At 39.5% G+C, this 27453-nt stretch overlaps 1 protein-coding gene across 1 annotated transcript in view; it reads right to left on the reverse strand.

The window, feature by feature from the left end:
- Nucleotides 1-6355, reverse strand: part of LOC106050764 (uncharacterized) — a 65047-nt gene extending 58692 nt beyond the window's left edge. Inside the window, exon 1 of the mRNA XM_056012536.1 lies at nucleotides 6272-6355. The gene's annotated coding sequence lies outside the window, so the exon portion shown is untranslated. The remainder of the gene's footprint in view (nucleotides 1-6271) is intronic.
- Nucleotides 6356-27453: the final 21098 nt, after the last annotated feature.

Raw genomic sequence — 27453 nt, forward strand, 5'->3', positions numbered from 1 at the left:
CTATTGGCTATCCACTAGATCTATAAAGAAGATTCTAAAATCTGTTTTTTGTAATCTAGCTTTTTTTTTTATTGTTACCATTAAATAATCAAATAACAATGCACAGATTCAAACAAAACTTTGGCCATACAATATAGATCTATCATGTCAATATAACAGTTCTTCGTTTCGACTTCACGTTTATATTAAGTAGGTCAATCGAAAAAAAAAAGCTATTAATAACTTATTTTCCCCACTTTCTGCTGGTGCTATTTCAAATTGTTCGCCCTTGTTTTGATTTACCAGGGAAGAAGGGGTCAGTATGACCAAAGTCATAGTCATAAGTAAGAGCTGTGATCATTTACTTATAACATTTCCCGCCTGAAAGTAAAACAAGCCCTCACGAGGCCGCAGGCTATTTTTAGAGCTTGAAAACAGGGGGAAGACTAAATTCCGATTATGACGTGGACACAGAGCAGCCAATGCGGTTACACGGAAATATGAAACAGCGGGGAAATCACTCTTGCTGTAATACCGGAATTCAAGTCATGTACGTCATCAGTCTGTTGCTATGTAAACAATTAAAATTGGCGGGCACCTGGCTTGAAGAGTTTGATAGAACTAATTCTCACTTTCAACTGAGATTTTTCGTTTGACATCTATAAGAAGGAAGAAATTGATGGGGGAGGGAAGAGATGGAGGGTGGGGTATCAGAGGGGGACCCGTAGAGTGTCAAAGCAGGCCCACGAACATTTGTACGATGGGTTGACGTGTTGGGGGCGCGGTGGCCGAGCGATAAAGCGCTTGGCTTCCGAACTGAAAGTCCCGGGTTCGAATCCTCATGAAAATTTGGATTTTGAATTTCGGGATCACTAGGGTGCTTCTGAGCGTGACCTCCGCTCTGAGTCCACCCAGCTCTAATGTATGCTAACCTCGTTAACCGTGGGCCACACAAACAGATGACCTTTACATAATCTGCCTCTTAGATCGCAAGATTCTTTTTATTGCGCCCGCCCCTCAGGCGGTCGCCCCACTCGCCAACTCCTAAGGCCGCCAGTGGTGAATATCTTTATAACTTTTTAACGTATTTTAACTTTTTTTTAAACTTATGTATCGAAATGCTGAGTCATACCTCGACCATCCATGATATCATACTACATCCGGGACTACAACATTGGTTAGGGAAAAGTAAAGTCAGTTGGACGTTGTGCCGGCCACATGACACCCTCGTTAACCGTAAGTCACAGAAACAGATGACCTTCACATTATCTGCCCTATAGACTACAAGTTCTGAAAGAGGGAAATTTATTTTATGCGTTTTTTTTTGTTTTTTTTTAAGAAACATTATGATGTTGCGGAAAAAGAGATATTTTATAAACGCACAGGGATAGAATATATGTGAGGAGATGTCGCGGGTATGGGCAGCTGTTTCAAGTTGTGAAAAAAGAATGGTTACTATCATTGCACACATTAAACATTGTTCTCGCACTATAACCCGAGTGTCTCGCCCTATGACCTGAGTGTCTTGCCCTATGACCTGAGTGCCTCGCCCTAGAACCCGAGTGTCTCGCCCTATGACCTGAGTGCCTCGCCCTAGAACCCGAATGTCTCGCCCTATGATCCGAGAGTCTTGCACTATGACCCAAGTGTCTGGCCCATGTTTGCAATATGACAAGAATGTCTTGCACTATGACCAGGGTGTCTTGAATTATGACCCGAGTGCCTTTTTCCACCATGACCGTCACCTCCGTGAACTCATATCGAAGGTGCCGCCCTGACGCCCGTTTTGAAAATGATTAAGGCCCCTACCGCCGAAAAAAAGACGGTCACCACTGGTCAACAACTTTCCTGAATAGGCTTAACTTAAAATTTTGTGTAAGGTGAAGTTACTAAATCAATTAAACCACCAACTCTTATCTACAGTTATTTTGACATTTCCTAAAGTCTGTTGGATCCTTAAGGCATCCTATCGGGTTCACCCTAATTGGATCCTCTTTCTCCAAAAGATATATTTTCCTGGGTTTTTCCCCAAAACGAAATTTTACTTTCAATTGAAATTTCGGCGATTGATACCGGCCATGTGTTATACAAGTGTCAGTAGGCTTTTAGATAAGTCTTATCATAGTCCATACACGTAACCTACTTGTTAAGTAATCTCCATACGACCTGCCCCAGGCTAGTGGTAATGGAGGGATATCACAATACCCCCTAAAGTCACGTGATATAGCAACCAATTTTTATCCAACGAGAACCTGTCTTTTTTTAGTCTCACGTTACGTCATAGGATTTGGGTTTCCGCTCGTAACTAACGAGTTATAAGAAACCCGGACACTGCAGCAGTTGTGACTGTACAAGAAGGAAAAGTCCAAGCATCTGATGTCTAAGGTTATGTCTTGGGGGTGGGGGGGGGGGGGGAGGGGTCGTATATAAAATTGTTGTTAGAAAACATATATATAGCTAAAAGAAAAAAAAAGACCCCCAAACTTTTCATAAAAAAATGTGTATGTTAGTTATAGATCAGGTTTTCTGAAGATATTTTGTTTTCTTTTTATGTTGAAATAAAATACTTGTAATGTAAGGTTTATTAAGGATAAAAAAAAAATATTAGAGGGGCCAGACATCGCGGGGAGGCGCGGTGGTAAAACGCTTGGCTTCCTAACCGAAAAAGTCCCGGGTTCGAATCCTGGGATCTTTAGGGCATGGAATGTGTTGCCTGAGCTATCCAGGAAAACCAGTGACTTGGCAGAACTTAGGTCATTGGTTAATATGCATGACAGAATGCATGACTCGTATGACGTAATCTTCTTTTTTTTTTTTGAAGTAACGTCTGTATTATATAAGATAAGAAGAAAAAAAGTGAAAGCCATTCGTTCATTGACTAAATCTAAATCTAATTCTGTTGGGTAAAAGAAGATAGGAAAGGTTTTCCCGTTTTGATGAATCGGGATTGCGGGACTGGGGATACAGAATTGAAATGAGAACCTCATTGATGGGTGGTGAGGGAAGTGTGGGGAAGGGGGGGGGGGTAGAGATTTTTTTTCCCTGGAAATGCTTGATTCGAGAGTTGAGTTAAATCTTTTTTTTTTCTCTCTTCTGTCTTTATTCTCTCATTTGTGCTTTTTCTTTTTTTCTGTCTTTATTCTCTCTTTTGTCTTTTTTTTCCTCTTCTATCTTTCTTTCTTTCTTCTTTCTTTTTTTTTTTTTTTGTTCTCTCTTTCATCTTTTTTTTTCTTTTTTTTTCATGTCTTATAAAAAAATTTTCTCGGTCCCTTTTTTTTCTCTCTTTCAAAATGTTCATTCCTCTTTTTGTTCTCTCTTTTTTGTTCTCTTTGTATTTTATTCTTTTTCTTTCATCTCTATCATTTTCTCTTTTCTTTTTCCTATTTTTCTCTTCTCCTCATACCCTTCATGTCCTGACACGAATATTTGTCCTTTAATTATAAAATACTAAACATTGGTCCAATAAACGTTTTCAGGCTTTAAGAGTTCACGGGTCTATCTAGCGGCTTGTGTGGCCAGCACAATGATCAAGATTCGCATTCTACCGACACCAATCGTTATAGAGGACCTGACCTGCGACGTCACAACCTGTGGGCAGTTTAGGGCCAATCTAATGTTAAGGACTCAAGGGCACCTCATAGACTAATTTAGACCCAAACTAGGTCCCAAGCGGTGTAGGAATCACCCTTACGCAGTGTCCTCACTGTGTGACCAGAAAATAAGCTTCACTAAGCATTATACAAATAGAAAACAAAACAAAAAAACAGGTAGATGTGTGTGTGCATTTGTTTGTTGTTTTTCAACTTATAAAGCGATCAGCTGACTACTCAAGAAATGAGGTCATAACGGCCTGCCACTTGTTGGTGAATAATGAACTCCGCAAGTGCCTCAGGACTGACTTCTGCTGTGGACGTTTGGCAGAGTCTGATCAGCGAAGCCATGGCTGGATCTTTCCCACTAGATCTAGGTATTTCGCCATTTTCGACAGTTATGTTTCTTGTTGGTTATTTTAAACGTCTTAGACGTTTTGTCAGAACTAAAAATGATTACGTCCTATCACAATCGTCCTAGCACAAACGTCCTGCTGGATGGCAAGGGATGGAAGCAGGCAAGGTTCGAGAGCGGGACCATTGCGAAAAGAGTACAAAGCTCATACTACTCGACCAGGCGGTCATTCCAATTATATTAATTTGGTACTTAGCCAGGAAATAACCATGAATAATGAGTTCTTACCTAATACCATTATATATATATATAATATATATAGCCATATATAACATAATATAATATATATAATATAAAATATGCATGACGCGTAGGACGTAATCATCTTCTTTTTTGAAGTAACGTCTATATCATATAAGATATACGGTACAATATATATCCTATATAATAGGCTATAAATTACAGACGTTACTTCAAAAAAAAAAAAAAAAAAGAAGATAATTATGTCCTACGCATTTCATGTGTCAATCTAGTCATGAATGTTAATTAATTTTCCCGGCTGATTCAGGCAACCCACTCCACTATCTAATGGCACTAGGGAAGAAGGAGCACTTGTACCACTTTGTTCTCGTGTATATATATATATATATATATATATATATATATATATATATATATATATATATATATATATATATATATATATATATATATATATATATATATATATATATATATATTTATTTATTTATGTATATATGGCTCCTTTAGTACCGAAAGACAATTGAAGTGCCCAGATGAATCACTACCATTAGTATACGTACCTAAGCGTATTTAGAAACGTGTGTTTATGTGTGTGTGTGTGTAGTTAGAGAGAGACAGAGGAGAGAGAGAGAGAGAGAGGGGTGGGTTAGGCAGCTCAATCATAGACAACTTATAATTCCTATCGTCATCCAGAATTTGAACCCATGAGCCTCAGTTAAACAACAAAACAACTTTTGGCTAACCTGTAAATTGTCTCCACCCCACCCCCTTCCTTCTTTTTGTTTCCAAAAGAAGTTATAATGAGTATTTTAAAACCTAGATTCTGTGTTTTTTTCTCTATCTTAGATTTCCGTACAAACTCGACTGACAAGAGTCAGTCTTGTCAAGTCATGACTAATGGAGAGTACCTACATAAAGTCAGCTGACCAGGGCTCCGTTAAGTATTTATACCAAATTAAATTGTTCTGGTTTCAAAAGTATTTTTAAGTACTTTTTTAGATTTAAAAACAAAATGGGTCAAGGTCGGTCGCGATGAAATCACGTGCAGATTTTATTATGACAGCGAAAATTAATGAGCTAGATTTACCTACATAAGTGTCCCAGGCATTAGTTCCTGTTTTATATTTCGTTCTAAGTTCATGTTACAGCTGTTGTGATGGTTATAACGACATCTATAATAACCATGCAGGAGACTACGAACCCCTTTCAGACCTTGGGATCTATAGGGCTGATGATGTAAAGTTTACCCGTTTGTATAGTGGAATGAGGATATCGTGGCCAGCACTACGACTAGCCTCCAGTACATTCCCCAGCAAATGTCAAGCACGCGGATCATTAGAATTGGGTGGACAAGAGGCTATATGTTTAACGTTTTAAAGAAGAGAGAGACAGAGAGAGAGAGAGAGAGACAGAGGGACAGAGAGAGACAGACACAGAGAGAGAAACAGAGAGAAAAGCAGAGCGAGAGACGGAGAGAGACAGAGGGACAGAGAGAGACAGACACACAGAGAGAGAGAGAGACAGAGAGAAAAGCAGAGAGAGAGACAGAGAGAAAAGCAGAGAGAGAGACAGAGAGAAAAGCAGAGCGAGAGACAGAGAGAAAAGGAGAGCGAGAGACAGAGAGAGAGACAGAGAGAGAGAGAGACAGAGACAGTTAGAAAGACAGAGCGAGAGACAGAAACAGACAGACAGACAGAGAGACAAAGAGAGACAGACAGACAGAGAGAGAGACATATAGATAAAGAGAGTGAGAGACAGACATATAGATAGAGAAAGAGACAGGGAGAGAGATAAAGAGAGGCAGACAGAGACAGAGAGAGAGAGAGAGAGAGTAGGGAGATACAAAAAATGTAAAGAGGTCGTTTTTCGACCTTACGAAACCTTTTTACAGAATTGTTATGGTTACAAAATGACTACAAAAATTATGACTACATGATGGAGAAACGAGAAGATGAACTTTGAACTGGTCAAGCACATAATCAAACTGTGAGGAAACAAAAAAAAAAAAAAAAAAAAACTAGACAACATTCACAGACGATAGGATAAAAAGAAGCACTGCGTATAAATCTAAAAGTTCACTTACTGAGGCCGCTGCTCCCTCGGGTGTTAACAGTTGCCGTTGACTCGCAGATGTTCGGAGCCTTTTCTCTGTGCGGACGTATCGCGGCACCCCCCCCCCCCCCCCACTAGCCAGATCTCATCCACAACACGCACGGGATTGGTTCTGCTAGAAAGAAACGTTTTCAACATGGAGGTTTTATATTTTCATTAATACCAAAAAATATAAGGGCCTATAACAGATCTAGGACGCAACTGTTTTATAACGGAAAAAGTAACTAGGTCTCCCCCACTTTTTTTTGTGGTCATTTTCGCTATGTGATTCGGCCAAGCAATATAAAAAAGGGGGGATATTTAAAAGGGGAGAAAGAACTAATGTAATATGTAATACTTGTATATGTTAATATAATTTATAGAAAACAAAAAAAAAAACATTAAACAAGGTTACAAAGACAGTTTGTGTGGAAAAAAAAAAATTAAATCGCCCCCCCCCCACCCCGAAGTGGTCCACCCCAGGCAGGTAGAAAGGCAGGTCTCAACATTTTCAGAAAGAACATCTGAATGAAATTATATAAAAGGCAAATGACAGAGAAGAATGGGGAAAGAAGGTTGACAGATCTTATGTGGTACCCCTATAGTCCAGCAGACCAAGAGATAGGTGAAAGTGAATGTGAAGTTAGATGTGAACCTGGCCTAACTAATTTCATATAATCATTATCCTATTGATCTAATTGTTTTGTATATTGGGTCAATCTCTTATTTAAAGCCTCATTAAAAAAAAATATTTCGTAAAAAAAATAATAATTAACAAATCCTTCGTTAGCTATTTCGTGTCTGTTGTCCACCTAGAGTTAAAGAGATGATACGGAAAACTACTTCATAATTGTCGTATTAAATTATGTTTCTCTTATATGCATATTAGATTTTTTTATCTTTGAAAAAAGTAAGCTATAAATGTAGTAGTTAGTATGACAGAACTAACTTAACTTAGCAATACATTTTTTTTAATTTTTTTTTTCAAGAAATCTAAAATGGTTTGCACAAATAGGTTAGAAATATGGTAGATCACCATCTCCCCTTATTAAACAGCCTCCCTTCTATGTTACTATTAATAATGAATGGTTGTAAAAATGGTGTATTTTATGAAAAAAACTGCTTGCATAGTTAATTTTTTAAAAATTACATTTTTCACTTTCAGAAAAGAAAAAAGTAGCCGTTGCATCAGAACCTTGAAAGGTCCAAAGTATCATGATGTCGGATTTTTAATATCTTTTCTAGTTTACGATATCTAAACGGGACGGACGGACATTCCACACAAAACTAATAGCGTCTTTTCCCCTTCCGGGGGTCGCTAAAATTCTTTTTTTCAATGACAATGCCTCCTTCTTCTAGAGCGATCCTGTTTATCTTATATTATCTTATAAAATACAGACGTTACTTCAAAAAAGAAGATGATTCATAAGCGTGTCCCTATGTCAATCTAGTCATGCATGTTAATTAACAAATGACACAAATTCTAGAAAGTAATGAGGTAGTTCCGAATCTCTGACCTACTTTATAAAAAGTCACGTGACTGTAGTCTTATACATGGCAACAATGGCAATATCTTCCTATGATAAGATGTAGATCTAGATTTAGTGCTAGCCTAGATCTAGTAGACCTATTAAATAATCATAAAAATTAGTGAATTATCGTAACATACTTTTTATTACTTAAAGATGTATAGACAGAAAATGTTTTGCCAATGTAGCTAAGAAACAATGTATTAGTCTAGAGTCAATATGGTTCAGAAGTTGAGAGATAATAGCCATTTAATAACAGCCAAAACAAAAACCTAAAGCAACCACCATAGTTTTGGAAGTCTCCTCACGCCTCTCGTAGACTGTGAACAAACAACCACCTGCAAATTGCTGCTTTCCCCCCACCCCCCTCGCCCTTTTGTGTCGTCATTTCTATTTTTAGCTGAGTGGCAAGAAGCGTTTCTAAGCACGCTCATTGTCTGACCTCCCTTTCTCACCACCCCCCCCCCTTTTTTTTTTCATATACAACGAAGAAGGGGAGGGTTGTTGTTAAAGGTGGAGGTCGTTTACCTTACATCGTCCCGACGTCACAGGCGTACGGAAGGGCGGAGACGGGTAGGTGATAGAAGGAAAGCATTGAAAAAAAAAAGGAGGGGGGGTCGGGGGAGATACTAGGGGCGTTGACTCAAGCCTATATAACTGCACACAGAGCAGAAGTGAGCACACGTGGGTCAGCAGACCTGGGGGAGTGAAGGTTAGGTAGGTCAGACCACCGCCAGATAGCATCAGACTTCCAGACCTGGCACTCTTACCACTGCTATTGAGCTCCCTTACATCAGTGGTGAGGCCGAGTGCAGTGCTGAGCTGCTATTTCAAATCTGCTGTTAAGGACACGTGTACCAATAGTTGTTGAGGTGGAAAAGCTGAAAGAAAATGACGCGAATTAAAGGAGACTTACGACTGAGTCACACAACGACGAGGCTCCCGACACTCCAAACAGAGCCTGAAACAATAGGGACTGGATTAACTTGATAAATACTTGAGTTCTCAACAAAATAATAGTTATGGTCGCTTTTTTGTCTTCTGGCCCTGTATTCATCTCTTAATGGTCACGTGGTCCAATCAAATTTGGGATCTGATATCTTATAGGACTGTATTACGTGTAAATGAATCAGTTTCAGGGCTCGGTCACACTAGTCAGACATGTCTTTAGGGACATCTCTCTCTTCTAGTCAGACATGTCTTTAGGGACATCTCTCTCTTCTAGTCAGACATGTCTTTAGGAACATCTCTCTCTACTAGTCAGACATGTCTTTAGGGACATCTCTCTCTTCTAGTCAGACATGTCTTTAGGAACATCTCTCTCTACTAGTCAGACATGTCTTTGGGAACATCTCTCTCTACTAGTCTTTCAGTTCCTTTCTCATTGCTTCTCTCGTTTAATACTCTCTCTCTCTCTTCTTTCCCCCCTCTTCTATTCCTCTTTATTCTCTCTTCTCTCTCTATTTTTTCAACTCTCTTCTCTCCCGTTTCTTTCTACTCTCTCTTTTCTCTCTTTTCACCTCTCCCTTTCTCTCCCTCTCTTTTCTCTTCCTCTATTCCTCTCTCTCTTGTATTCTCTCTCTTCTTTCTACCTCTTCTCCCCTCTCTCTTTTTCTTTCTCTCTCTCTTCTCTCCGTCTCTCTTCTCTTCCTCTCTTCCATCTCTTCTCTGCCCACCTCTCTCTATTGTCTTCACTCTCTATCTCTTCTTCCCCTCTTTCTTTTCTCACCTCTCTCTCTCTCTCTCTCATCATGACTGTCTCACCCTCACAGGCACTACAGCCCATGGAGACCCCTGGCCTGCTTTAGCACATCTCTCCATTCTGATCTAACCTGGGCTTTACGTCTTCATGCCAGGACTTTTAGCTGTTGCAGATCTGACTCTATGTCCTTCAGCCACCGTGCTCGTGGTCTGCCTATGGTTTTTATTATCCAGTTTCCATAAATGTACATTTCAGAACATTTTTTGGAATAATTGAAGAATTTTCCGGTGGTTGAGAATTTCAATGAAGGAACTGGCTGGTTCGAAGACCTCGAGTTTTAGTGGTGGAGGGTCAGGGATTTCGTCTTGTGAATGAAGGATTTGAGTTCGAGAAGCTTCAAATCGGTGCCTGGAACAAAGTCAGAAGGTTGCTTGCTGAGCTGGCAGAACAACCTCATGGTTCATCCAATGCCCACAAATGCAAATAAAAGTTGACATCTTTTAGGACCGAGTAATTTCGGGTTCGAATCCTATAGAAGATTGGGAGGTTTGATTTCCGGGTCATTAGGTCGCTTCTGAGTTCACCCAGCTCTAATGGGTACCTGACATTAGTTGGGGAAACTCATGGCGGTTGGTCGTTGTGCTGGCTACATGACACCCTCGTTAACCGTGAACCAAAGAAACGGGTTACTGTGACGATACGAAACTTGCATACATAAGTTCATTTGAGTTTTTCCCAGCAAACCGTGAGAAACTTTAATTTTTAACTTAAACAATTATTTTCTTGTCCACCCATAACTAATTTATTGTAGGATTTATCCCCCCTCGCACGTTTCTCACGGGACGAATCTCGACGTAAAACATTAACTAGCCTCTCCAGGGCTAACTTTTAATTATTGACCGCTGGACAGGTGACCAGCACACAACAAGTCGCTCCGCGGCCTAATAACTTTTCACACCTATCCCCCCCCCCCCCGCAGGATACGCATCGCTCTAAGAATAGCATTGCACTCGGGCTAGACAGATACATATTCGCTTAAAGACTTTACTCTCACGGTAGGCAACGAATATTGACCATAAATCTGACCTGACGCCTGACATCTCCGGTACATCGATACATGAGAGAAAATCAGCTAGCTTTCTTCCCCACCCGTTAAACGAAAAGTCCCATCTATATATAGAGAGAGACCCAAACATTCTAAGTTAGGCCCGCTAGGATTCATACAGTCTCCTCTGTTAGGAAGTTTAGTTGTGAGGTTTCACTAGGGACAAACGGGTAAGTGTAAACATTTTACTATGCTTATTTTATATTATAGGAATGTGTGAGTACACATTAGTACACAACCACGTTCCCCGTCATTACATTATGACTTTATTATGTATATACATTGTACTATTTTATATCGATACTATATCTTCATATAGTAATACTAATGCCGCTATGGTTGTCTACATTTGAAACCATAGTTATGATATTTGATTTTGTTATGTTTCTCCATTCCTGTATTTTAGTGATGGATGTAAACAATACCCTTTAGTGAATCTAAGTACTGTCTAAGTACTTAGATCGCAGTGCTCGAAACTTACAGAGCCCATGTTATTATGTCTCCCACCCTTGTGAACTTATAGTTCCTTGGATGAATGTAATTTTGATTAACTATATCAAACACTTATTACTGTAGCCATATCCCTAATATTTTATTTTCATCTTATCCTTTAGTATATAATATGCTCATTCCCCATTTTACTGTAACTGATTACTTATCGTCGTAATCAAACTTATTGGATGAATCTTGACAAATATCATCCTACATTGTACTATAGCACATTTATTGTGGTTATCTTACTTATATCCTTTGTTATTGAGTTGTATACGTACTTTAAAGTTTTATACATAATTGTCTTAAATGCCTTATTGGGATTGATACCAATGCCTACATCTGAATGATTGCAAGGCATATGGGAATCCCTACTCAATGCCTTTAGGAGGTTCCTAATTATATGTCTTATCCCCAGCCTGGTTGCTACCCCTGATTGCTACCCCTGATTGCTACCCCTGGTTACTACACACGACTGCTATAACTACCAGATCTCCATAGAAAGCTGTAACCGAGGCAGACCACACCAGATACACCCCCCCCCAATCACATACCTGTTAGCAAGAAGGCATTGCCTACTGTCCTTGGCCTTAACATGTTGCCCAGTGTCCACAGTGCCCTATACTGCCCAGTATCATCTGCCCAGTACCCGGCCCAAACTGTCCACTGCCCAATAGTTATTGCCTAATGCCGACAGACTAGAGCACCCTTCGCAGCAGAAGATAAACTGGTGTTGAGTTAGCTCGGCTCTCTACGAGCTAGAGATCACAGCTGAGAGATCGTCCCACTACAACTTAGTCTGCAGCACCAACCATCTCTATTGCTAAACAGGCAGCGGCCTCACCCTAGAGCCAGCTTGCCTACAGCATAGAGAATATCCCGAGCCGACGTCCTAAGACAGAGCCGGATGACTCATCCTTCTGAGGGCCAGTCCTACGACCGCCAGAAGACGACCCAGGAGCTAGCAGCTAAGAAAAATAAGTAGCAGACATAGGAACATTCTTCTCCTCCAATCACTCAATAATTAGCAATCCATGATGAGCAGTTATTTTAGATATTAGCACCTTCATTTCATTTCTTAATTATAATTTTATTTGATCACTTTCCTTTGTAAACTTTCATTCATTAAATTATTCTTATTTATGAACTTATAATATTGGTCTGTTCTTACTGTTAGTTGCGGTGTGCCTGTACAAAATCTTATATGTGAGTGGGATAAAATTAATAAAATTTCCCCTAGACATAAATAAACAAGCCAAATATTAACTAATTATCATCTCGTCACAGTTACTTTTACATCATCTGCCATATAGATCGCAAAGTCTGAAAGGGGAAATTTACTTTACAACACACACACAAATGACCACATAAAACTGAATGGTCAGCAAGAATCTGTGTTAAAATGTTTCACTGTGAGTTCATAAGTAACACACAAAAAAAAAAAAATGGTTACCAGAACGTTTAAGTTGGACTGAAAACTTACCCACTGTAATCGTGGTTAATACATTCCCTTTGAAGTTTTGAACATTTTTGTCAGTAACTTGATAGTCTGATTGAACTGAATTGTGTTTACCTGTGAAGCCACTTTAATATTGGCAGTCTGAAATGTGGAACTCTTTACACCGGCGTTAACTTAATGTGGTTCTATTTAAAATATGCGCTTATTTTGAAGCTGTGTGTTGCAAGGTAGCCATTACACTTAACAGTTATAATATTCTCTTATTTTTTTTTTTTACAAAACTTATATCAATTATTTCTGTCTGTCTGACTGTCTGTCTGGACAAAAGTTTTTACACGTTATTTCTCCCACACCCAATCTCGGACCGAGCTGAAATTTTGCACAACTATTTCTTTGACCTGAAAACACAGAAATCCATTTAAAGAAAAAAAAAAAAGTAACCAATTAGCTAATTAACTATTGGTAATAAAGTACTTTGTTTGGTATCTCAAACAAGGGAAAGAAATAGTACTTTACGAAATAGTACTTTACGAAAGTGGTGGTAAAAGCTGAATTAGTCCTCTTTACATTAGGCTGACTTCTCAGGCTTAGTGAACGCAAACTAGAAATAGAAACAATACAATCTTCCATTTTCATAGACTCTACGCTAGCAAAGTGGTTACCGCGTTGATCTGAGAAGGCTTTAGCCCACAAGTTCGAATTCAGGTTGATCCCTTTTTTTTTACATTTTTATTTATTTTTATAAATGTTTTTTTTTATTCTTTGATCTACTACAAATTTAATTACATGACTGATTCAAACTAATTGATACAAGTACGATTAATATAAGCTTTGTTTTTTTTTTAAAGAAATATTTTTTATGTTTTTTTTTAAGCTGTATGTTACAAGGTTGCCATAGCACTTAAAGTTCCCCTTTCAGACCTTGTGGTCTATAGGGCAGATGATGTAAAGGTCATCTGTTTCTGTGGGCTACGGTTAACGAGGGTGTCATGTGGCCAGCACAACGACCAACCGCCTTTATTCTCCCCCAGCTAATGTCAGGTACCCATTAGAGGCGCCGGAAGATCCCGAAATTAAAAATCCCAGTCTTTACCAGGATTCGAACACCAGACCCCTATTCGAAAGTCAACCACCTCGCCTCCTGCCATCGCACTTAACGGTAGAGCAGAATTTAACAAAACGCAAAGCTTGCTAGCAAACAATTCAATGTGTTTTACGGAATCAAATTTATAGTTAAGAAACGCAGACCTCACAGTCTATGGCCATATCACAAGGTCCTCAGGGCTCGCAAAGACCTTCCTTCAGGGAACAGTATCAGGTTAAAGAAGAAGAGGCAGACAGAGAAAGCGATGGGAAGAAAACATAAAGGAATCGACAGGGTATCGACTGAGGGAGACAGAGAGGAATGGAGAAGGATGGTCAACGATCCTGTGCGGTGCCCCAACGTTTCAACATACTAAGGGAGAGGTGAAGGTCAAGTATTGTAATTAAATCCATTCTTTATAGTCCATTACCTACAGGGGTGGCTCAAAAGTAGGTTTACAGTTATTGCACTACCTCTTATATGCTTGGAGATACCTGCTTAGTAATAGCAATATAAAACATTCCTGGAAAGAGTGGAATTGTGTTGAAGGAAGATATTTCGAGCATCTGAAAGATTAAATTGTGTATGTTAACAGATATAAGGAATTCCCCGCTGTTTCTAGTGTCGAATTTTCAAATAAATAGTCTACGTGATAACTGCTAACCCACTTTTGGGCCGCCCCTGATATATATAGCTGCCTCTTCGTGGTCCTATTTCTTATGTACTAGCACATTGTTTCTCAAACTGTGTTCCGCGGAACCCTAGTGTTCCGCAAGGCCTGATTAGGAGTTTTAGGAACTACTGGAATAATTAAATAGTTTGGCCACCACGTGAATTATTTTCTCAAAAAAAAATTAAAAAAATAAGCAAAGTGTTCCGCTAAATACTTAGAGAATGTGCGAAGTGTTCCGCTAAATACTCAGAGAATGTGCGAAGTGTTCCGCTAAATACTTAGAGAATGTGCGAAGTGTTCCGCTAAATACTTAGAGAATGTGCGAAGTGTTCCGCTAAATATAGAGTATCTGCGAAGTGTTCCGTTAAGGAAAAATTGGGGGGAAAACTGCACTAGCAGATAACTATGGATTCCAATCCTCACTTTGAAAAAAAAAAAAAAAACATGGGAAGTTTGTGTCTGTTGCAGAGTTGAACCGCATTGATTCTCAGTTTTTTTGTTGTTTGCGTTCTCTCTATTGATACCAGATCTAATTGCCCTGGTGTCTCAAAAATCACGACATTCACGGCTTTGCGCCGAAGACCGATCAAGAGTTAGCTTTTCCTTTTTGAGGATGTCCATTTCCCATTCTTGGAGGAAGCGCTCGAGTGTGTCTATACAATGTTTGTGACCGCTTTAGGGACTATTGGAGGCGGATGGCTGAACGGAAATGGGCTTAGCTTCCGAACTAGGGTCCGGTGCTCGAGTCCTAGTGAAGACTGGGATTTTTAATTTCGGGATCTTCCGATATTTCTGAGTTCACCCAGGTCGAATGGGTACCTGGCATTAGTTGTGGAAAAGTAAGGGCGGTTGGTCGTTGTGCTGGCCACATGACACCCGCGTTAACACTAGGCCACAGAAACAGATCACATTTACATCATCTGACCTATAAACCACAAGGTCTGGATTTTATACTATCCAGACTATTACATACAATTTTGTATAAAAAGTAATATGTAATGTAACTTAAAATAACTTTTACCATCTCTACACTAAGCCCCCACCCCGCCTACTCAGTGAAGAGTAACACTAGTGGGTGGTCGTTGAGACTAAACAAATGTCTCGCAAGCAGCCCTCTTGGTATCCTAAGTCCTCCCCCCCCCCCACCCCTGCTTTGACCAGCCTGTGTTAAGACTTAACTTTTCTCTCCTAACTGACGATACCAGTGTTGATTCCACTAGAATATGGTAAATAATTAGGGAGAGAAAGAGTTAAAGCAGCGCAAAAACTTGCTTTCGAACTGAGGTTCTCATTCGCTCAACAACTAACCTACACGACATTTAAATGACAAACTGCTGAGATACCAAGTTTGTCGTGACTTTGTGTCTGTCTGTGTGTCTTTAAGGGGTGAAATAGGCCTACCAACAGCCTTAGTGGGGTGCGCGCAGACATTTCAGAAATCCCTAGCAAAGTCTAGACAACGTCAACACCACGGGGTATACCCTGCCAGAGTTTCGGGCATGACAGAGGGCAATAAAACTGTTCAGTGATTCCAAACAGAAGTCACGCGAGAACATTTCTTCAAAGCAAGAATGGAAAATGACACACGTTTCTAGCAGACGACAAGCAACAATGGAAGAATCTAGTTAGCACGCAACTTTAACGCACTTTACAATCGCCCACATTGTTCTAATGTAGACAGAAGTCTTAGGAGTGGGGGAGAAATGCCAGTCGTCTGCAAATCTAATCTTTAAATTACAGACATCCTAGTTGGCATGTCATGGTTAAAATTAAAGATTTGGCCAGATATTTTTTTCATAAATAAAAAAAAAACCGTTATGAATTACAGACCAAATTTTGAAAAAGAGTTGGTACACCAAAAATAGTTAAAGGGTAGTCCTTTTCAGTCCATTGTTAAAAAGAACTTGTGGAATTTGGGGGAAAGGCAGGGGAAAAAAAAGATCTTGAATGGCTGTGTCTGGAGATCTCATTGATAGTACCTGGTATGATATACTCTTTTTCTTATAAGGTTCAGTCGTTCTTTGGGGAATGATTGATACGTCCTCAATCAATCCCCAAGCGCTACGACAGGGAAGGACAGGGGATGGGGTTTGAACTCGGGACCATTGTAACAGTCAGAAGAGCATGCCGCGTGGTAAGGTTAGTCATGTTTAAAAAAAAAAAAACCTTTATTAGTTTATAATTAACAACATGAATTAAAAAAAAAAACATGAAAAGAATCCTAATGATCAGGTCATGAGACCAGGGACTTTCAAAATCTGTATACTATTGCTTATTTTAAAATATTGTGTAGATCAGTGTTCCCCAAACTTTCGACCTTTGCGTACCCCTTCTAGAATTTTTGTAAGACTGAGTGCCCGTCCCCCTCGAAACAACAAAAAAAAAAGATTTATTTTAATTACCGGTATTTGTTTTTTTTAGACATACATACACAAAATAATAATGACTCTATCACAATTCAGTATTAAAATTGTGAGTTTATTTTTTGCATGCTTCAGAGACACATCAAATACATTCTAAAAAAAAAAATATAAACATAGTATTGACCTTGAAAAAGTGGGCGTGTCGACGGAAGTTATAACATCCCTATCCATTTCCGGTGTAGAAACTTGTCTTAAAATGTACAATATCGCCGTATTTTAGTTTGTCAAAGCTTAAAATAAATAATAAAAAGGATTTATAAACTGAATTGGCATTTAAAAAAAATCATCCTAGTGCAACGCGTACCCCCTACAAACTATTCCCACACCCCTGGGGGTATACGTACCCCACTTTGGGAAACACTGGTGTAGATGATAGACATTTTACGGTTAACAACCAAATGATTGATAGTTTGTCTCGTTTAATTTCGGTTTCGGTGTATTTTTTTAAATTAGGCTATTTTTAGAAACAGGGGGCATAATTCATATTTCGGATTATAGATAATAATATTAATGAAAATGATACTTATTTTTTTTTTAATTGAACACGTTTTAATGTTTTGATTACTACTGCAGTTAAATATTACGGAGAGCATTTTTTTTTAAATAAAAAAAACCCCACTCCTATTTTTTTTATTTCAACCCAGAAACTGGCTCCTTTTAATCAGTATAAGTGTTGTGCGAATCGGTATTACAATAAATTCGAATAGAATAATAGCTAGTTGGTCTCCTTCAGCTGTAAAGCGGCCACAGTACATTCCACACACTTTCTCATGTGGCTGTGAAGCCCTATTTTGGAGAGACACTCCCGTCCACAGATAGCGCAGGTTAAGGTGGCTTTTGCTTCGGTGGTAGAGGAGCTAGCCATTTTTTTCTTCCTGGGCTGAATCCCACGTACTTTCACTGTCCATAGCTTTCTTGGTCACTGTCTCTCTCCATCTGGTGCGGTCTAGAGCTATGTCTTCCCAATGGTCAGTGGTAATGATGGGCTTAAGACCATTACCACTTCCGGCGTTAACAGCCTTGCGGAACCAATAAAGTACTAGTACTATTCCTCTTCATACTCCCAGATCCATTCGTCCAAATATCTACAATTTATCTTGATTTATGGCCGACTGCTAATGAGGGTGTCAGGTCGATTGGTCAACGACCAGCCCGCGATTGGTCAACGACCAGCCCGCATTCTCTTTCACAAACAACGTTCGCATTAAAGATGGGTAGATTCAGGAACGTCCTGTGTCCGGCAGTTCAAAATTCCAGCCTCCACATAGATTGGAGATTATAGATTTCCGTACTTAGTACTGGTAAAAAAAATTATTATCTGTCTATATCTATAATTATCTTCTTCCCTCAACAGTTTGGACGATAAGCAAGAAGTAAAGGAAAGATCACTCTCTTATTTCTGCGCTGCTATTTAGTGTTTGTAAAAATGTTTGTTTGTAAAATGTTTTACTATGTATAATGACCCGTCACTAAATAGCAGGGCCGGACTTAATCATTGTGTGGCCCTAGAGAAAAACGGATTTCGTGGGACCGAGTTTGGGTTGAGAAGCGGATAATAAGTGAAATTGAAGAGTTTTTATTAGAAAATTATTATTATTATACAAGATACATAAAATGTATTAACCGCCTCTTCAATAGTGCTCAATTTTTTGTTCAGATTAAGTTGCAACAGTTTGAAAATCGCCGGCTGACATCACCGTGTGTGTCTCTGAAGACGCAATAAGTGTGAAAGCGATGTGCAGATGTTGCGCCTGCGCAAGTCACTTTGTGTACACGTGTTTCTCATTACGCATGCGCGTTAGGTACACATGGTAGAGATAGTATCTCCCAGCAGACGATACTACATTTTTTTTTGTGCAATGTAATTTACCAAAATGACATCTTCTGGATACATAATTAGCGCATTACCTCCCCTGAAGCCTGCAGAAGTGATGTTTCGTCTTTTTACAAGAAAAGTAAATAATGGTAAGCCCGTGTTGAGATGTGATGTAACCCCCCAGTCTTCCTGACAGCTTATTCGAATCTCCCATCCAGGCGTAAAGTATAGGACATTTTCATACATAAATAGCAATCTTTTTGGTGTAACCCGTCAGGACAGGCCTTGGATAATTGAAGGCACTGGGCAAAGAGAATTTGGTGGCCCTTAACCCTTAAAATGCGTGTGGTAGTTTAGCCTCTAAACATCAGAATTGTATATGCACTCATTGTGAAACAGTTCAGCACTTTAAGGGTTAATGAAATGGAAAAATTAAAATAAAGAGCGAAAAAAAAAAGTAAAAGTACGCAGTTTATTAAAAACCTGCCTGTGTGTCTATATCTAAATCGACTTTTAACTTTTAATTTCCGTTGTAGAGACAGAGTTAGGCAAGTAAATGTAGAGTCATAGTGCTCTACTGTAAAATGTTTATAAAATGTTTGACATGTTTCGGATGTTCTTTCTTATGTTTGGCCTCTTCAGAATTGAAGATAATTTACTTCCTAGTCCAAACCTCCCGCAGGACGACGGGGGATGGGAGCGGGCAGGATTTGAACCCGGGACCATCGATAAGTTGAACGACAGTCCAGAGCGCAAGCCGCAAGACCAGGCAGCCATTTACTATGTTTGAGATCTGATCCAAGATACGCAATTTTCTCTATGTTTTTATTTAGTCCTTGCGAATGAAGGCCCTAAGCGGCCGCCTAGATTCAAACATCAAACCAAACAGAAATCAAATAAAAATCAGCAATCCTTTAATCCAAAGCTAACGGAGCCATGACTCTTTAATTTTATGGCTCTAATTATCGCACAGAGCTAGGGAGGTCCCTCTTTAACACAGGAGGGAACGCACGAGGGAACCGTAAAGGAGCCGAGAAGGGTAATTAGAGGTACGGATGGTAAGAGGGGGGGGGTTGTTTTAGTTCCTTCCCGTGATCATTGTAAAATAATGACTCCTAAATTATCAACAGCATTTAAAAAATTCCTCACAAGGGTGATAAACTCTTAAAAGTTAAGAGCCTTAGGTAAGGTTTATTTTTATGAATCAGATACATTGTTTTGTAAGTTTGGGAGGTTTCTGCGGGCAGGGTTCGAACACAGGGCAATCAAGACGACAATGCAAAGCGTATACCACACAACCAGCCCGCTATCGTGACTGCTTGCTATACAGTATATAATAATAAGACTTGTCTTTGAGTCTGAAGATTAGTGAAATGCAGCATTTACCGTGTCTACGGAGCCCCAGCTGCGACCTACACATTTAGCCAAATTTAGCGTAGACATAACCATTGCCCGCTGTTGGTCTTTTTTTTTTTTCGCCATCTACGTGTGTCCTCGGCAGTGGATTTTATTTTGACCTCAAATGTGTACCGCTCATGTGGTGGCCCCGGGGGGGGGGGGGATTTTATAGTCGTAAATGTCAAATCAGCAAAACAACATCCTGTCCCTAATACTCAAATGTTTCAAGAATCCTTTTTACAATTGGTCGAACGGAAAGAAAAGTTTCCGTTGGAGATCTATAAGACTTTTTAAATATTTTATATCAACTCTGTCTGTCTGTCTGTCTGATGCAAATTTTGTACACGTTATTTCTCACACTTCCCATTCTCGGATCAAGTTCAAACTTTGCAAAAAAATTTATTTAACCTACCAAACCATGAATATATTTACCAATTAGTCAATCAATTAGTGGTAATTAGTTGTTTTCTTTGATACTGAAAATGAAAAGCAATCCTTTGGTATCAATAGATATGGCTAAATATGTGGGCGTTTGTCCCTTTTAATAATTGTACACGTAGTGCCTCCCATACCAACCATCGGAGCAATTCTACATTTTACACAACCATTTATTCTACCTAACAAAACACGAATCAATAAATTATAAGAATAACCAATCAATCAATTAAGTATTGTTAATCAATAGTTTTGTTTAATATGTAACAAATTCTACATTATTGAGAGATATGATATAAATGTGGAGTTCTTACGCTTAGATTAGCTTTGTTTCATTTTGTATGTATTTTTTAAAAACTCTATTTTTAATTTATACCATATACAGAAAAACGGAAGTGTTGGCAACTTAGTAAGCTTACATACCGGATTTTTAGCACAACAGAATCAAATTTTCTAAACTCTTTTGTTTGTAGTTCCTCGTTTTTTTTGTTTCGTTAATTAGTTGACAACATTTTAGGGTTCAGATCAGCGTCCTTGACATTGTGTAGTTCTTCGTGAAAATTGCCCCAATAGAAAATAATTTTTAGATGACGTAATACAGGGGAAGATAACTCCGTAAGCATGGTTTCGTGTTTATACATCTTGACGACTATGATAAAAATATTTAAAAAAAAAGGGAAGGAACCCATGTCGTACAAGCCAGCTAAGAGAGGAAGGTACATGGAATGAATCACAATGGCCAATGGTCACACCCTGTGGACAACGTAATACTCCAGAAAGAATTAAGGAGGGGGAGAGGGGGAGGGGGGCATAAGAGACGTCGACACATTTAGACTACAAACAAATTGGTCCTTGCAAGGTATTTGTGCTCTGACAAATGAGTCCAGTTTATAAGACATCGTGCAAGACACGGCCTTCAAGGGTTTTGATAAACAGCAACACTGAGTAATACTAGCATAAGTAGCTACCTTTAACTCATCCTCCCCCTTTTATCCAAAAAACAAAACAAAAACACAATCACACACACGCAAACACACTCTCACACACACGCAAACACACTCTCACACACACGCAAGCACACTCTCACACACACGCAAACACACTCTCACACACACGCAAACACACTCTCACACACACGCAAACACACTCTCACACACACGCAAACACACTCTCACACACACGCAAGCACACACACACACACGCAAGCACACTCTCACACACACGCAAGCACACACACACACACGCAAGCACACTCTCACACACACACTCTCACACACTCTCACACACACGCAAACACATTCTCACACACACGCAAACACACACTCTCACACACACGCAAACACACACTCTCACACACACTCGCAAACACACTCTCACACACACGCAAACACACTCTCACACACACGCAAACACACTCTCACACACACGCAAACACACTCTCACACACACGCAAACACACTCTCACACACACGCAAACACACTCTCACACACACGCAAGCACACACACACACACGCAAGCACACTCTCACACACACGCAAGCACACACACACACACGCAAGCACACTCTCACACACACACTCTCACACACTCTCACACACACGCAAACACACACTCTCACACACACGCAAACACACACTCTCACACACACTCTCACACACACGCAAACACACTCTCACACACACGCAAACACACTCTCACACACACGCAAACACACTCTCACACACACGCAAACACACTCTCACACACACGCAAACACACTCTCACACACACGCAAACACACTCTCACACACACGCAAGCACACACACACACACGCAAACACACTCACACACACACACACACACACACACGCAAACACACTCTCACACACACAAACACACACTCACACTCACGCAAGCACACTCTCACACACACACTCTCACACACTCTCACGCAAACACACTCTCACACACACGCAAACACACTCTCACACACACACTCACACACTCTCACACACACGCAAACACACTCTCACACACACGCAAACACACTCTCACACACACGCAAACACACTCTCACACACACGCAAGCACACTCTCACACACACACGCAAGCACACTATCACACACACGCAAGCACACTCTCACACACACGCAAACACATTCTCACACACACGCAAACACACACTCTCACACACACGCAAACACACACTCTCACACACACTCTCACACACACGCAAACACACTCTCTCACACACACGCAAACACACACTCTCACACACACACACACAAACACAGAGACATTTCCTGTTTTAAATAATAGATATGTTTACTAGTAATCATTCAGTTAATATTATTTGAGCCAACTATGGGGAATACGGAACAGAGGATGTACATATAGTCCTATACACTCAGAACTGTTAAAGACACATTCCTCGTCCCATATGCTAGGACAAATTTGTACAAATACTCCTTCTTCCCTAGTGCTATTAGAGCATGGAATGGGTTGCCTGAGCTAGCCAGGAAACTAGTGACCCTGGCAGAATTTAAGTCATTGGTTAATATGCATGACTGAATGCATGAAGCGTAGGACGTAATCATCTTCTTTTTTGAAGTAACGTCTGTATTATATAAGATAAGATAAGAACTTATCAGATACCAATGTCTTATGTTATTGTCTTTTGTCATTGTCTTAATTTCAATGTCCATTGTCTTAATGTCGATGACTTATCTCAATGTTCTATGCCAATGTCGGATGTCAATATCTTATGAACGATGTCAGTGTCTAATGTCAATATCATATGTCATCTCAATGTCTTATTTCAATGTCTTGTGTCAATGTCTTATGTCAATGTCGGATGTCAACATCTTATGATTGATGTCAATGGCTGGTGTCTATGTCTAATGTCAATATCCTATGTCAAAATCTTATGACGATGACTTAAGTTTGATGTATCATATCTTATATCTGATGTCAATGTCTTATATATTTTTTTAAAATGTCTTAATGTCAATGTTTTAATGCCAACATCTTAATGTCAATGTCTTCTGTCTATAGTGCATGTCTAATGTCAATGTCTTCTGGCAATGGAGCATGTCTAATGTCAATGTCTTCTGTCAATAGTGCATGTCTAATGTCAATGTCATCTGTCAATGGTGCATATCTAATGTCAATGCGCAATGGCAGCTAAACAACAGAATTGTGTTTTCGCTAGAAGCGAAATAACTTTGAAATTTGATTCTACAGTCGCCTAAAAAGTGCAGCAAGAAATAACACAATTTTAAAAAGACTTCACCGGATATCAACTTGTGGTATATTCAGTACACAGGATATCAACTTGTGGTATATTCAGTACACAGGATATCAACTTGTGGTATATTCAGTACACAGGATATCAACTTGTGGTATATTCAGTACACAGGATATCAACTTGTGGTATATTCAGTACACAGGATATCAACTTGTGGTATATTCAGTACACAGGATATCAACTTGTGGTATATTCAGTACACAGGATATCAACTTGTGGTATATTCAGTACACAGGATATCAACTTGTGGTATATTCAGTACACAGGATATCAACTTGTGGTATATTCAGTACACCGGATATCAACTTGTGGTATATTCAGTACACCGGATATCAACTTGTGGTATATTCAGTACACAGGATATCAACTTGTGGTATATTCAGTACACCGGATATCAACTTGTGGTATATTCAGTACACAGGATATCAACTTGTGGTATATTCAGTACACAGGATATCAACTTGTGGTATATTCAGTACACAGGATATCAACTTGTGGTATATTCAGTACACAGGATATCAACTTGTGGTATATTCAGTACACAGGATATCAACTTGTGGTATATTCAGTACACAGGATATCAACTTGTGGTATATTCAGTACACAGGATATCAACTTGTGGTATATTCAGTACACAGGATATCAACTTGTGGTATATTCAGTACACAGGATATCAACTTGTGGTATATTCAGTACACAGGATATCAACTTGTGGTATATTCAGTACACAGGATATCAACTTGTGGTATATTCAGTACACAGGATATCAACTTGTGGTATATTCAGTACACAGGATATCAACTTGTGGTATATTCAGTACACAGGATATCAACTTGTGGTATATTCAGTACACAGGATATCAACTTGTGGTATATTCAGTACACAGGATATCAACTTGTGGTATATTCAGTACACCGGATATCAACTTGTGGTATATTCAGTACACAGGATATCAACTTGTGGTATATTCAGTACACAGGATATCAACTTGTGGTATATTCAGTACACAGGATATCAACTTGTGGTATATTCAGTACACAGGATATCAACTTGTGGTATATTCAGTACACAGGATATCAACTTGTGGTATATTCAGTACACAGGATATCAACTTGTGGTATATTCAGTACACAGGATATCAACTTGTGGTATATTCAGTACACAGGATATCAACTTGTGGTATATTCAGTACACAGGATATCAACTTGTGGTATATTCAGTACACAGGATATCAACTTGTGGTATATTCAGTACACCGGATATCAACTTGTGGTATATTCAGTACACAGGATATCAACTTGTGGTATATTCAGTACACAGGATATCAACTTGTGGTATATTCAGTACATAGGATACACCACAAATCCGGCTATTTATAGTTATCCGACACAGATGATATCGCGAGAATCTCCGTTACATAACAATCTCCTACTATGTAGTACCATATGGTTCCTTATTCTGAAGTGGATTTTCTATAGAAGTCTGAATTTCTTAGGAAGCCGAGTCATCGATGATCAGCTGTTACGATAAATATAGACAGTAATAGACCAGACGATAACACAGAGAGTGGGCGTGTCTGGCAGAGGTGTAGTGAGCAAAACGTGCGCCCGGGGTAAGATACTTTATTTGGCGCCCCCCACCTTTTTTTTCCATGAACATCACATAGAAATATGAGCTGCGTGTGGCGACCCCCTAAGGGTGGCGCCCGGGACATCGTACCCCCTTTTCCCCCTCACTACGCCTCTGATGTCTGATGTAGCTTATCTTCTATACACAGTGGCGTAGCTAGGGATTTTCCATTATTTAAGGTCTCGGGGGATGGACGTCTTTGGGGGCCCCTGAATTTTTGCGTAATATTTAATTTTTAATGTAAAAAAAAACACTCATTATTGGGGTTCGGGAGGATTTTAAAATTCTCCCCCTCCTCCCCTCACCCTAGCTTTGCCACTGTCTATACAGATGAAACGGTGTGTATACTATATGTGCTAAGGCCGTACATGCCATGACTAGATCTGGACTGAACCTTGGATCGGGGATACCAACACAGTACTCTCCTAGTCCTTAACAATAGGAGGAAGTCAAAAGTCAAAGGGGGGAAAAAAAGAATGGAGAGGAGAGAGGGGGTGGGGGAAAAGACACGGATGGAATGATGCAATCATTTAATAGTTCAGGGATTCTTAACTCTGGAAGACCGACACCAGAGGTTTCCATTCTGGGCACACGTTCAACAATAGGTAACAAAAAACAACAACAAAGCTTATGCGAAGTGTAATTGTATCAATTAGTTTGGATCAGTCATGTCATTAAATCTGTATTAGACTTAGACCAACAATAATAAATCTGTGCGATTAGAAATATTTTTACCATTTGTTTTTGTTTAGCGCTATTTCATGCTGGATCAGTTAGAAAAATGAGGGGGGGGGGAAAGAGAAAGAAAAGGATGTCTGGGTGAACTCTACCGTAATCAGTTTTCAAAGCATCTAAAAATAATAATAAATAAAAGGGGGACCACCTGAATTTTAACTTATGGCTCACCCACCTCAAGCCGACATTCTGTAGATGATTGTATAGTGATGTATTGTTTGTTTCAAACTTAATTAAAGGCGGCGACCTATAAAAGGGGACTAATTCAGCTTATATCATCACTTCAGTCAAGTACAATTTCTTTCCCTTGTTCGAGATATCAAACAAAATAATTAAGCCTGTGACTCGAACGTCGTGTGTGTGTGTGTGTGTGCGCACGCGCTTTGCAGCATTCTGTCATGTTTTTACATTAAACACTAAGATAAACACAAACTCAGAAAAAAGCAAATACACAATTCTCACATTACACACTAAGATAGACTCAAACACGGAAAATACAAACACACATACTTCATGATAGACACAGAAACCAGCATACAATCAAACACACACACTTCCCATAAACTAGCCCCACAAGGACTTGGCTTTATTTTGGCCCGAGTCGAGCATTTCTTTCACACTTGGAACACAATCATTTGATTGTTGGTATATTTGTACGTGTAAGCCCGCGTGTGTGTGTGTATTTGTGTGTGTGTGTATGCGTGTGTGTATGTGTGTGTATAGGTAAAGGAAGGAAAAAAAGGGGGGCGGGGGGAGGTTATGTCGAGTCTACTAGTGCGTAACAGACAAACAGATTTAGTGCCAGACGATCAGTGCTGGATTCCAAAAGCAGGTTACTGAGAACTTGGAAAAACCCAAGTAATCAGGAACGTAACCCAGATGCATACTTAAGGGTTGTCTACCCCTTGGAGGTGAGATCTAACGGTATTGCTTGGACAGTGATTCTCAAGTCTGTTGTCATTGCAACTATTTTTTGTTTACGCTGCTCTGGTTACGCGAAATGAAGGATAGTATATATATATATATATGTGTATGTGTATGTGTATATATATAAGGCTAGTCTTCGAGTCCGAAGATTAGTGAGGAATGCAGTATTTCCCGTGGCTGCGCAGTCCAAGCTGTGACCTACATATTTTGCCACATCCAGGGCAAGCATAACCATTGTCCGCAGGTGGTCGATTTAGTTTTTCTTTTCGCCGCCTGCGTTTGTCCTCGGCAACATAGTATAAAACTGCCAACAAAAGTCAACCAGATCTGTGGTTCTCGGAATTTGATTAACGGACCACACGAGGCCATCTTCAGATTAGATTTAGACCTACGAGCACAACCTTACATGCACACTGTTGATGTAGTTCGGCGTTTGGGTTGTCACCTAATTAATTAGTCCCCCTTTTAAAAGATGTAAA

This window comes from Biomphalaria glabrata, chromosome 15, assembly GCF_947242115.1.
Source record: "Biomphalaria glabrata chromosome 15, xgBioGlab47.1, whole genome shotgun sequence".
In the NCBI taxonomy this organism is placed as follows: domain Eukaryota; kingdom Metazoa; phylum Mollusca; class Gastropoda; family Planorbidae; genus Biomphalaria; species Biomphalaria glabrata.